The sequence below is a fragment of the Haemaphysalis longicornis genome, unplaced genomic scaffold (genome assembly GCF_048455015.1).
Source record: "Haemaphysalis longicornis isolate Haplotype H1 unplaced genomic scaffold, Haemaphysalis longicornis Haplotype H1 scaffold_3, whole genome shotgun sequence".
Lineage (NCBI taxonomy): Eukaryota > Metazoa > Arthropoda > Arachnida > Ixodida > Ixodidae > Haemaphysalis > Haemaphysalis longicornis.
The window spans coordinates 200918748-200931903 of NW_027526335.1; the positions used below are offsets into that span (position 1 = coordinate 200918748).

The 13156-nt window shown below is 46.7% G+C and overlaps 1 protein-coding gene across 1 annotated transcript in view; it reads left to right on the forward strand.

The window, feature by feature from the left end:
• The first annotated feature begins 1604 nt into the window (after positions 1 to 1604).
• The window catches only part of LOC144175931 (flavin-containing monooxygenase 5-like), a 34790-nt gene continuing 23238 nt past the window's right edge, over positions 1605 to 13156 (forward strand). The window contains exon 1 of the mRNA XM_077705004.1: positions 1605 to 1806. The gene's annotated coding sequence lies outside the window, so the exon portion shown is untranslated. The remainder of the gene's footprint in view (positions 1807 to 13156) is intronic.

Consider the following 13156-nt stretch of genomic DNA (forward strand, 5'->3'; position numbering starts at 1 on the left):
CCCTCAGCGTCACATCACACCAGGGTTCCCGCGAGGGGAGGTGGGCGTAATTTTTTTTCAGAAATATATCACTTCGTTGTTGAAATAAAAAAAAATTGGCTCCAATCCACGCCGTGAAGGTGGTTGGAAAGCAAAGCTGTAAACGACACCTACAACAATTGCCCATGCGACGTCACTTGAATTAACACAAGTGGCGCTACGAAGAGTGAAACGAGAGATTCTGCCAGCCGTTACCTGGGATTCGCGGGGGTGGCGTCCCAAACGCAGGAGCGTCGGCCACGGCCGGGCTAGAGCGGCGAACGCCGCCGCTGCAGCCAGGACGTGCGCCGGCAGAAAGAAAACGGCGAGGAGCATCATTCGAAAGGTGAGACAGCAGAACCTAGCCATCCCGATGTGCTAGCTTGGGCCTACACCACCGCGAGAGACAAGCGCGGACACCGAAACAATTCGGCATGTGAGCTTAGTGATTCCTGTTTATACCGATTTAAACGAGTTAGTTTAGTAAGATTGAGAATTGCGAGAAAGCATAGGAAACTTTTATAATCGCTATTTATCAGAAGCAGTTGCTCCTTTCGCCTTTTGTAATACCTGTTAAAACTCAAGCGGATTGGTATTCACCAATTTAGAAAGCGCAGTCCCATTCGTGGCATTGAGTGCGCAAAAGGTAGTGTTTGTTTAGTAGCCAGATGTCTGTATGTGGTCTCTACATTTTGTCTTCATTTTGTTTTCGTGCCCCGAAAACCAATCTTCAAGGTATATTTGCTGTACGACACTTACTTCCGTCGTGTCCTGTTGTCCAGGAGGTGCCGTTGAACAATTTAATCAAGCCGTGCGAAGGAAGCGTGCAATGGACGCGAAGCTGCGCATAAACAGGTCCAAAACAGCCGTCGCTAAAGCAGACGACAAAGCCGGGTCGCGCCGATGCGCCCGCCAGCGGGAGCGGGTGAAGAACGCTGGATGAATTCACCGCGCCATTTACACTGTGCTCCGTGAGTGAAAACCGTCCTTCCCTTCGCAACAGCGCTGGGAGTTTCTTGTCCCGCACGCCACGAAAGAACCGTTGGCTGGTAGAGGTAGAAAGATTTGCTTTAACAATAAACGATACACATTTTGGTTTATCTAGTTTTCCGTAGATGGCGCTAGCTGTTTAACAAAGGGAGAGTTTTCTCTATTTCAGTACAGAAGTCACATATTTTTAAAATAAGCAAACTGGGCCGTTGTCAGCGTTTTAATGCATTGGTCTTTAGGCTGCAACGAACGTTCGTGGACCCCTAGCCATCAGTCGACCCCGCTACTACGTTAATGCTGCGGATGATCGATAACCAGAAGGGAAGAAACTACAGTCGTTCACGTTCAAGAATAATGCTGTAAAAAACGACAGAATAAAGGGACACCTCAAACCTGGGAGAAATGCATTGCGCCAAATGCAAAAAAAAAAAAAAAACCCAGCCAGCCATGTTTGTTCTTTGTCTTGCCAAATGTACGAAAGAAGGATGTTTACATATTCTCCGCTACCACGGCGGCCATATTTACTTATCCCGGCGCAGACTTTTCCCCGTCGAGCTCTTTCTTGACGAAGGCCCAGCGAGCGTACGCGTAGTGGCGGTGTAGCCACGGCTAGCCGTGACGCCGTGAGGCCCTGTATTCCGGCCGTGTTGCGTAGCCTCGCTTTCTCGCCGGTCAGTGCGCGCCTCTTCATTGGAAGGATGTAGACGTCTCGCAGTCCCCCAGAATCGCGCAGACGAATATGCTGTCCCAAAGAGACGGTCGCACATCACCGAGAAGCCGCCGGGATTGACGCAAGGCGTAAGTCGGTTTCGTGCAACGCCCTTTAGCTGGCCGTCCTCTCTGGGAATATCGGAGGGCTTGTGGAAGTTTCCCTCACACCTGGGTTGTTTAAATCTTTATGTACAGTATGCGGATACGCCTTTCTCCATTGCACTGAGCCCTAGACTCGTTTACCTTGTGCGGATTATGTCCTAATGCTGTATTGTAGAAGGGGTTAATGACGCGACAGCTTATTCATTTATTAATTATATCCTCAGGGCCAAAGACACTAGGAAAGAATTGGTAATCATGAAAGGCAAAGGAGGAACGAAAAACTAATGAGCGAGGTCAAAACTAAACGTCAATGTGGTTGCACCAGGCTAAATCTAATTGTGTTCCTCCGTGTGAAATGCTCGCTTTGCTTTCACAGAGCAGTTGTTTATCGTTGATAGGTACAAGGGTGAGCGGGAAGGTGGTTTCCTTCTAAGAATAGACGGGCAAAAATGACTGAGAATTATGACTAGTTCAAGTTCACGTTGTGACGGTGATCACACGATGTGTGGGGTGAGAGTAAGATCGAGCTCGTCGCTCAGGGCAAAGTGGTTATGGTTGGGTAGAAAAGTGTTCTGCCAAACAGAAAAAAAGAAAGTGGAACTTTATTCTAAATGATATTGTGTTTGCAGTACAGTTAAAAGGACCCCGAAACACTTCTTTCAACTTTTTTTTCGAAATCGTCAATGCTTGCAGGACGTAGTCAAGCAACACATCCAGTACTTTCATTAGGGCGTCTCAGCCGAATTTCGGCGTCTCAGCCGAAATGAAGTCTTTATGCCCATCAGATGCCTTAAATACTTGCTGAAAATGTTTTTCTCTCTTTCCCGGTCCTCGCGTTCTTTGACCGCTGGAATTACGTCATTACGGCGGTATAGGGGCTGTTGGCCGGCTTACTTTTAGTTGCAGCAATGAACGCATTCGATCGCCACTTTAAGAGGAAAGCCACAAAAACAAAGCATAAACGGAAGGGGTATCTGCTGTGACGAGCCACTATAAGTATAGCTTTCACAGCGCTTCCAGGCGCGAATGAAAGAGGGAAAGCGTTTATTGGAAATGTTGTAGAGTCTTTTTAATGTTTAATGGGGTAGATCGCAAGCTCGAGATAGCCAATTAGATTTTCTTGGCTTGGAACTGATTCGGGTGATGCGTATGCGAATGTGGAATGTGTCAATCTATACCTATAAAATGTAGTGCCCGACTGACTGACTGACTGACTGACTGATTGACTGACTGACTGACTGACTGACTGACTGACTGACGGACTCATCAACGCCCAGCCAAAACTGCTATATCTAGAGACTTGAAATTTCGGGAGTACATTTGCGACATGGCGTAGAGGCTCACTAATGGGGGACTTTTGGAAATTGTACTCCTAACCGAGGGAAAGGGGGAAATTGTGTTTTCTTAAATTCGTGATTACTTCCTTCACCCGTTCACATTTCTAAAGCGCTCTTTGCTGATATACGTAGCCCTTAAGAATATCTAAAAAGTAGTTTTTTGGATTTCGCCCTAACCAACACTGCCTAGGTGATTCCGCATTGGGAAAAAAACTGAGGTTCTCAAAGGAGCCATTAAGACAAACTACAAGTTTGGTTTATTAGAAAGGCTGCTTTGTCCTGATAAAGATGATACCGCTTTCATCGCAAACTTCTAAAAAATAACGGAGATATTAAAGAAAACGTGTGGAGCTGTGGCAAGTCGCTAGCCCGTTCCGAGCAACTTTTCTATGACGTCACAGAATCTTGTTTGGGCGATTGACGGCGGCCGAACTAATCAATCGCCAGGACACATGACTGGACGATTGTAGTGGGGCCGCTAGTTCCGTTTGATTGAATCACTCGAATGCTAACGCGCACCTAACCAACTGAAAGTTATGCTTTTAGTGCTGGCCCATACGACGTCACTCGCGCCTATGACACGTCACCGTGACGCGAAATTTGAAAGTTCCGAAGTATTTTTTGCGTTTTTGTCGGTTAAAAAACGTCTTTCGTGGCCGGAACGGAGGTGAGTGAGGTATTGAAGTCTAACTCTTTAAAGTTAAAGTTGAACAAAGTTGTATTTTCTCTTCATGGACCCTTTAAAGATTCTCAAATAAATCTTTCACCGATTCAGTAATCCAGCTTATTTTCGCTAGCATATGTTACTTATACAAATGCAGAGAACCAATTTTAAGGATTTCGCCCTGCCACGCCGCTAAAGGGGCCAAATTGTTTTTTACAAATGACACGGCTGACGAGCCAAAAAGGCCTAACAGGTGATTCCCAAGCCTAGCAAAAACTACTCTTTCAAACGGTTTCAGATTTCATGAGCACATTTTCATTACGTTGTTGGAGGTTATTATTGCTGAAAATTTTAAAAATTCCACCATGGGGAGAGTTAAAAGCGGTAAAATTGTTTTTCAGATAATGATTTTTTATCGCACGCCATTTGAGATATTCAACTGGTTTTTGTTGAGGTGGGTAAATTACTCAGGTATCTAAACACTGCTGTAAAACGTTTTTCTATGACACTCACCTAATAGAGGCAAGCAGGAGTTCGGTAAAAAAACTGTGTTTTTACACATTTGTCAATAACCACACAGTCAGTTGATATTTCTCATTCTCATTCATTTTGGCTTGCAAATGCTGCCAATCCAATTCCCCAAAAATCAATTTAATGATTTTGTCTTAACAAGCGGATGAAAAGGCAAGCGATGTTTTTTTAATTTACACCCCTCTGGACGTGGAATTCAGTTGAAGTTTCCCGCTTTCGCGATGCGCTCGCCATCTGTTTGTCCTTTCTGCCACCACATGCCTCTCGTAGGAGCCCTGTCATTTATCAAATATCTAAAAGAGAAGACGGGCTGGTAAAAAGCGCAAAGGTTAGCGCTCGCCATCTATTGCGACTTCCTCCAACCCCGCGCCGCCCGTATACTACTTATCATAAAACTGTACAGATGAGCACCGTTCATATCTGCTGAGATAGCACCTCCCATAAGTAAGGATACCCTTCACCCAGTCGGCCTCTATCGTGTGTTCCCAGCGCAACCTCCTGCCGAATTCAAGATGTGTTTACAACCTGGCACTCTTCCTCATATTATATTTAGAGTGCAAGCAAAACAACCTCTTCCTTATTCCATCCACTCTCCCACCCATGAGCTGTGGGAGAACCTGGTGACTAACAGCGATCTGGATGTCCAGGCAACTGTTCCTCCAGAGCGAAGGCTGCCCGCTCAACACATGGCTTTCTGAACTTGGGATCCACTCCCAATTCACCGGCTCAATAAAACGGTTTTCACTCACTGACTCACTCGCTCGAGCGCACCATCTTGTTGCAATTTGTTTAGCGACAGTTGAAGTAAAACACGAGTGTCAGTCGTTTCACATTGCCACGACGCGGCGGCGGTTGGAGCCAATGTATTGACAGCAGACAGGAGCTCCTGAGTGTGTACCACGTCACGACGAACTAGCGAATATGACAACTAAGAAATAAATGAAGACGTGTTATACCCATTAGTGTCATTAATATAATGGCTCACCCGGGCACCACCGGGTACTATCGCTAGTGATTTATAAAGTGATAATTTTAGCAATGATGGGGCTCCGATAGTTACGGCCAACGTACCCTAGCATAATCTTAGTGTTGCTGACGATACACGCAGTATTTATTGAGAAGGTGAGGTTATTGGAACTTTACCCGCAAAGTATTTGTACGAGCTAACTCGTTCTACAGCGATGTCATTTGGAAAGTAAGTTGTCCGATTAGTAGTATCTCTTGAAAGCGGGATAATTTTGCATTACTTCATGTTTAGTCGCATTGTCCGCTTTTGACAACGGTTAGAAACATTGAAAAAGCATGAATGATGGTTATTTTTTTACTACTATTACTAACCTCACGCAAAATAACACGATCATTTCCTAACAATTCAATATCGGTGTTTATAGTCTGCTAGACAGAAGGCCATTAGCATTGCAACAAGCCATACCTTCTGATTCGTTTGATCACTTGCTGATCATTTGCACCCAAATCACTGAATAACTTTACAAGTAACTCAATTGAGATCGGTAAACTCTCTAAATCGGCTTTGAAAGAATATTTCTTGGAACGCGTGTTATATATCTGTTGTATTTTTGTTGTTGTAAATACCTGTGACATGCACCTGTTGAATTCCTTTTGCCGCTTCTGCTGCCTTGCTAACCATGACTGTTAAGCACATTTCGTTACGTTTACTTGACACGTGTTTCACATTTTTTTTTTCATTTTTTCTCTGCTGTATCTTTTAATCTGTTCGACCCGTTGCTGTCAATCACATGGTGGGCAGCTGCCCCGTCAAGCTGCTCTGTGTAGCTTTTTGTGGCTGCTCCTTTCCCTGTACCCATCTGCAAGGCAAATAAAGTTGAGTTGATTGATTGATTGTTTGATATATATATATGTTACCAAGGCGTGGTCGCGCACTGCTCTGTTACCTGGTGTTGCATTGGAAGCAGGCGTTTTCTATCCCATGCCGCATACGCAATCTTGTTTTATAAGGAAAGGTTCACTACCCTAGACTGTTGTTGTCTGATTGAGAGGGTTCTCAATTTAATGCTACGTTTCTAGGAAGGCTGTTTCTAGCGTTCCGTCCAGATGCAACGATAACAGCTGCTGAAGTTTCATCCAAACGAAACGCGAAGGGAAAAGTGTCGAGTTCGGTCCAGACGGCACGACGACTGCCACTAAAGCTCCGTCCAGAGGAAACACAACTGACGTTGAGAGCAGCCTTCCTTGATTTTCACCCAACCGGCCAAACGCTAACTCACTAGCCAGAATCACTGTTAATTATTAATCACCCGTAATAATTACAGGATATCAGGCGTAATTACAGATGGCTACGTTGTCCTTGGCTTCAGTCAGCGCTAGCGCTTCGGCTGGTTGAGAAAAAATCAGGGCCTACTACTCTCACCGCGTGAATTGTAAAGCGGTCATGATGAATAGCTATTACAATACGTTATCCACGGCACACACACACACACAAAAACCTCGCGAGAATTTAGCCACCGACTAGAACGCCGGTAGGCAGCGGCGCAACCGCTACACCAAGTCCCACGAAGGGAGATGGCGTTAAACGGCTATTTTTATGGGCGTTACGGTTGGACAGAATCATAGACACTGCCTTCTATAAAGGAGAGAGCTCCAGACAAATGCCGGGGGAGCAAACGCCACCGCGACATTCGATTCGAGAGGAATTATATTCCGCCACCCCTGCATTTCCGAAAACGTACGGCGATTCGCAGCACTCTGTATGATGCAGGGACTGCGAAAGTTGTCTCCGTACTCTTCGGCAATGCCCATGTGCCAGTCATTTTACTAGATGCGAAGGCATCTCATTCACTCGCCTTGTCCCTGCATCCGGCGTCGTCGTCGGCGTCCGCCCCTCCCCCATTCTCCTCGCCGCGCCAGCTGCGCTCTCCGCCGCTCACCCCCTCTCCTCTCCGATAGCGAACACTCTCTCGCAAATGGCATTGGATTGGATTCGATTGGATTGGCTTGGATTGGCTTGGGATTGGATTGGATTAAAGTGGATTGTGTAGCGTCATAGCCGCGGCAGACGCACTGGCGCCGGCGCGTCTCCTCACCGTTATGTGCGCTATAAAACGCGGTGCCTGCGCCGCTCCGCTCCATCGTTCCAGCGCCGTTCCTCCGGTGTCCAACGCTGCAACGTGAACCCCCTATGCGTCGCATCTACACAGGGGTTCCCGTGGTAGTTTTTTTAATGCCTGGAACCTCTGTATAGAACCTGACAGCTCTGTTATAGAACCGAGAGTTTGTCCTTAGCACTGGAATTGTTCTCCAATGCATCCTTCCTATTCCTACCGGTGCTTCTTAAAGCAAAGCTTTCTACCTCTACCAGCCAACGATTCCTTTGTGGCGTGCGGGACAAGAAACTCCCAACGCTGATGGGGAGGGGGACGTCTGTTTTCGCTCCTTTAGCACAGTGTAGATGGCGCGGCGACAGGGCGCTATTACCCAGCGTTCCTCGCGCGCAGCTACCTGCTCGCACCGGCGGGCGCGTTGGAGGGACGCCTGTGTCGTCTGCTTGAGCGATGGTTGTTTTTGGCCCTATTTTTATTTTTATTTATTATTATAAAAATAAAAAATAGAACAGGCCAAAAACTGGAGTGCTTCGCGGCCGTTGCGCGCTTGCATCGCATGGTTTGATTTACTTGTTCGACAGCATCTCCTGGGTGACCCCGACACGATGCAATTAAGTGGTTGTACGGCAAAGATACGTTAAGGATTGGTTTGCAAGGCGGGAAAACAAAATGTGGAACCACGTATACAGACAACTGGCCGCTAAGAAACGCTACCTTTTGCGCACTGCTTGCCACGAATAGGACTCCGTTTTCTAAATTGGTGAATACCAATTCGGGTGTGTTTTAATAGGTATCACAAAAGGTGAAATGAGCAACTGGTTTCGATAAATAGCGATTGTAAAAATTCCCTCAGCTTTCTCGCAATTCTCAAACTCACTAACCTAACTTGTTTGAATCGGTATAAATGGGAATCACTAAGCTCACATGCCGAATCGTTTCGGTGTCTGCGCTTGTGTCGCGCGGTGGTGTAGCCCCAAGCTGGCCCATCGGGATGGCTAGGTTCCGCTGTCTCACCCTTGCAAATACGCTCCTCTACGTTTTCTTTCTCCCGACGCAAGGACAGGCTACGGGGGCGGCGTCCACCACTCTAGCCCGACCGTGGCCGACGCTTGTGCGTTCGGGACGTCGCCCCGGCGAATTCCAGGTAACGGGTGGCCGAATCTCTAGTTTCACTCTTTGTAGAGCCACGTGTGTGAGTTCAGGTGACGCCGCTTGGACAATTGTTGTGGGTGTCGTTTACAGCTTTGCTTTCCAACCGGTTTCACAGCGCATGGATTGGAGACATTTTTTTGTACATACTGCATTTTTTTCCAAACATGTGACTGTACGTAGGATAACCCCTGATTATCTCTGCAATCTGTTTTTAATGCATCCATTACTACCCAATAGGCTAAGGATCTATACACTCACGCATGTGTTAGCTGAAAATAAAAAGATACAATAAACACACTTGAAACTGGAATCCTTTTGTGCTGCCCTTCCCCTGCATATGGGTATTTCTCAAGGTAATGTCGGCGTGTTAATCTGTGGTTGTAATTACTGAGCGGGCTGTCCGTTATTATGATAACGTTTTTTCTTTTGAGTTTTTTTCTGTCTTAGTCGTAAGGACTCAGTCGCTATAACACTCAGCTACTGCTACTGCCTGGGTATACTATAACTCAGCACGTACTTGCGTTCACATGGTCGAGAGGTGACGACATGTAGCGGTGACCTACTTTTGTTCCCACATATCGGCCACCTGCGCAATAAACATGGTCAAATTGCTGATGTGCTCCTTACTACATGTCTCAAACACACGTTTACAAGTCGAAGGACGCAACGTAGCCACCAGGGTCACGTTTAGTCGACCAGAACCTTGGATCAGCCATGGTGTTTTGGGGTCTCGCCTTCCAAAGGCCGAGGGCTCGATTTCCACACACAAACTTACGCTATTTTCTTTTCAACTAAATGTTTTTACTGTTTCTACGACCTTGTGTGAGAAATCGCTCCTCACTCCAAGCAAATCTCCACATGCATGCACGAACGCACGCGTATACACGTACGCACGCAATTTTGTGTGCAACAAAAATGTGCACTAATTATGCCCCATTCAAAGTGTAGGAAAAAATGTTTGCGACATATACATTCAAACAATTTCACACCTGAATACAGTCATACTGTGGCGCTAGGTCTGATGTAATGTAGAATGTTTTCCTGTGTTTGGGGAGTCTCGCGAGGCGACCTTACGAACAACCTCACACATATTATTGCAGATGTCCTGATGCAAGATGTCTATTTCTGCTAAGGGAGCACTGTGTAATGAGTTTATTGTTTTTTAACTCTACAAAAGGCAAAATATCCTGGGGTGAATGTCACGGGATGATTGGGGCCAATAGTAGGATGTTTTGTAGCAAGGTTTACTTAATATTGGCTGTAGAAGATGTTTTGGGCTGGAGTTGACACACGTTACAAAGACTGTTATCAAAGTCCAGATAACGTACAGGTGGTGCTTATTAAAGACTTGTTGCATCAGATGCTAAACGTACGTGGAACGATTACATAAAACGTTACATGGAACGTTGTCATGCTAGCAACATGGGATTACATAATGCTTGCTCATCTGTGTTATGTACAAGCGAGGGAGAGACCTTGTTGGGCGAATTCAAATTTATTTTCATCCGTTTTAACACGGACGTTTTTTATGTCGGGATGCAAAAACTTCACCGACGTCATATCCATTACGGAAGTGACATCACCGGGAAAAGTTCAATTGGCGCGGTGGAGCTAGGTTTCGAGCCCACGATCACTCTGGCCGCAACGAGAGGTGTGAAACGCTCGACCGACTGAGCCATGAAGTCATGCCCGGGTACTGTACAAACACGCCTTGTGTCCTTTCCTCCAATTTGTCCATTCAGATGGTGCTGCCATCTAGGAGAGGTGAAGCGAAGTAGTGCGTCATGACGCTAATGAGTGCCGATAGTTGGCGCCTCGATAGGGTAGCGTGTAGCAGCGTTAGCTGCTGTGTTTAGCCCAAGGAGGTTGTATAAAACTTCTGGAGTGGAGGCCGCCCATAGCGGGCAACGCGGGGAGGTGAAGCCGGGCGAACCGGTCGGCGGCCATATTGCCGTGGGTAGAAAAGGCGCTGCGCCGGCAGGGACGCTGAAGTGCGGTCGCGTTTTTTTGGCTTTACAAGAGAGAAAACGACAGTAAGCGAGTTTATCGATTACGATATTTGAGGGCAGACTGAATTTTGCCTTACGCGTAAGGTTTTGACGTAAGATATGGTTCAAGCAGCGAGTTCGCCTGTGTATATCTTACGGTGGTCAACAGAGCTGTCGATGCGGGAAAAAGCGCAGCGCTATGCTAAAGGCACCACCCCTAATTTTATTGCAATAAACGTTTATTCGGTATAGCTAAGGCAATAGACCGCCCGCTTAACATTAAAATTACCTCATGTTGCACGCCATGGCAAGAGATTCCGTGTTATAAGGTTACTATTAGCCGTGATTTCACGCTGGAAGTGCGGGACACGCGAAACCGCGATTATTTGACGCTTGTTTCTTTTAGCGGCGTGGCTAAGATTAATGAATGCTTATTCATTAATGATTAATAAATAATAATGCAGTAGCGGTTCGAATGGTTTTCAAGCAGTACTGCAACAATCATATCCATCAGGATATTGCAATCTTTATATTAGTGCAAATGCACGTTTTCTGGTTTAAACAACATGCCCAGTTTTGCCCTTGCCGAAGACCAAATTAAGCACGAGCTTTTGATTGATTGATTGGTTGATTGATTGATTCATTGTGGGGTTTAACGCACTGATGCAACGCAGGCGATGAGGCGCGCCGTAGTGGAGTGCTCCGGATTAATTTTGACCACCTGGGGAATCTTTAACGTGCACCGAAATCTCGTTCACACAGTAGTTTTCGCTTTTCGCCTTCACCAGAAAAGCGGCTGCCGCGGCAGGGAATCAACCCGCGTTCTAGGGATGAGCAGCACACAGTAGCGGTCCCAGAGATTGGTTTTAGCGGGGGCGATTTTTTTTTTTGTTGTTGTTGGGGCGAATAAGAACCGCTCCTCTCTTTGCGCCACTTCTGAGGAGGAGGTGACAACCATGCCGGCGTGTGCGCGTATGTGGTGTAACCCGCTTGCGCACAAATCACTTAGCGAAACAGTGGTTTTTGACTCCCCGTAGGCGGTGCAACGGCTGACTCGAGCCCACATTTCTGACGGTCGCAACATGTTTGCGACCTCGCACAAGTGGGATTTAACCTCGCGCAAGTGGAATGCTTCGAAAAAAACAAAAAATAAGAAGCTGAGGACCTCTTTGGGGAAGGCGATCGCCCCCTTCGCCCCCCCCCCCCCCCCCCCCTTGGGACCGCCACTGGCAGCACAGTGCATTAGCCACTGAGCCAACGCGGCGGGTCTATTTCCAGCTTTTCAATCGTATTTTGCGAAATGGATTCGGCACACACTGAAGCTCATTAAAACAGGTTTTTTTTTCCCGCGTGCACTTTACAGAAAGCATGACCACCATACGTACATGTCTCACTCGCATTGACTTTCTTTATTTTTCAAATCCAGAAGGTTACTTAATTGGATGCACGACTACATTAACCAGCCACGTTCGCACGATAGTAGTGTGCTATTGATAAGAAAGCTACGCGCAAGAGGTTACTCAATCACATTCACAACCTCGTTGACCGCGCAAGTTCGGACGCGAGCAGCGTGCTATTGATAGCAAAATCACGCGGACGAAGAACGCGGGAGAGCATTGCGGTGCATCAAAGACTTCTACGAAACAGCGCTAACGAGAAACGTCAGTGTATTCACGTATGGCCGGATGTAAAGGAAATGTATTAAACAAGAGTGCCTTGATTTTTGACGGTAACTGCCTTAGCAATACTCTGCATTTAAATTAGTGCGGAAAAACAATTTGCGGCCCACATAGTTACAAACATGTGATCTCGCGCAGCCAAGCGACTACAGGACCACCACAACTACGAGCGAAAACATTCGCATATCTGCGTAAACAAGCGCGCACGGTATGCTCCGTAAGCGGACGGCAGGTGCTACGGCAAATTTTCCAATTACATCACGCACAAACGGCGGGCAAATGTGCACTCATAACGTTATAATACTAGTAATGCCCTCGAAACCCAAAACAAACAGATACCCTCAGTACTTACAGATGAAAGGTGATCCCCGACGCCTTCTTCGCGCGATTAGCGCAGCCGAACGCGATGCACGAGCAGACCATTTCTGCTTTCTACACCTTTGGAGCATCCATCCGCGAACGAGGATCGAACGAACACGAGTTCTGCTCTTTGGCAAGACAGAACTCGGAAGAACGACACATGGGGCAGAAAAAAATGTCATTGTGTCTATTTATTTTAGTTGTTAGCGTCCAAGAATGTAAATAATTACCAGATGTGTGCGCCCCCGGTGCACGCACGGGCGACTTGCGAAGTGCTTAACTATAGAAACACGAAGAGGGGAGCATAACCGAAACCACATGCGGCGAAATGAACGCGTGCAAGAAAAGCTCGGTGCGCTTGAAGGTAGCCGCATGAGAGAATCAACTTGCAAAACAAAACAAAAGAAAACAAAAAAAAAAGAACGGAAGCAAAAATATAACGTAACGCGCCGCAAAAACAAGTACATTATGCGACGAATGCAATGCGTCTGGTACCGCGGAACGAGTTTTCTACCCACGGCAAGATGGCGGCCGTCGGCGTCAG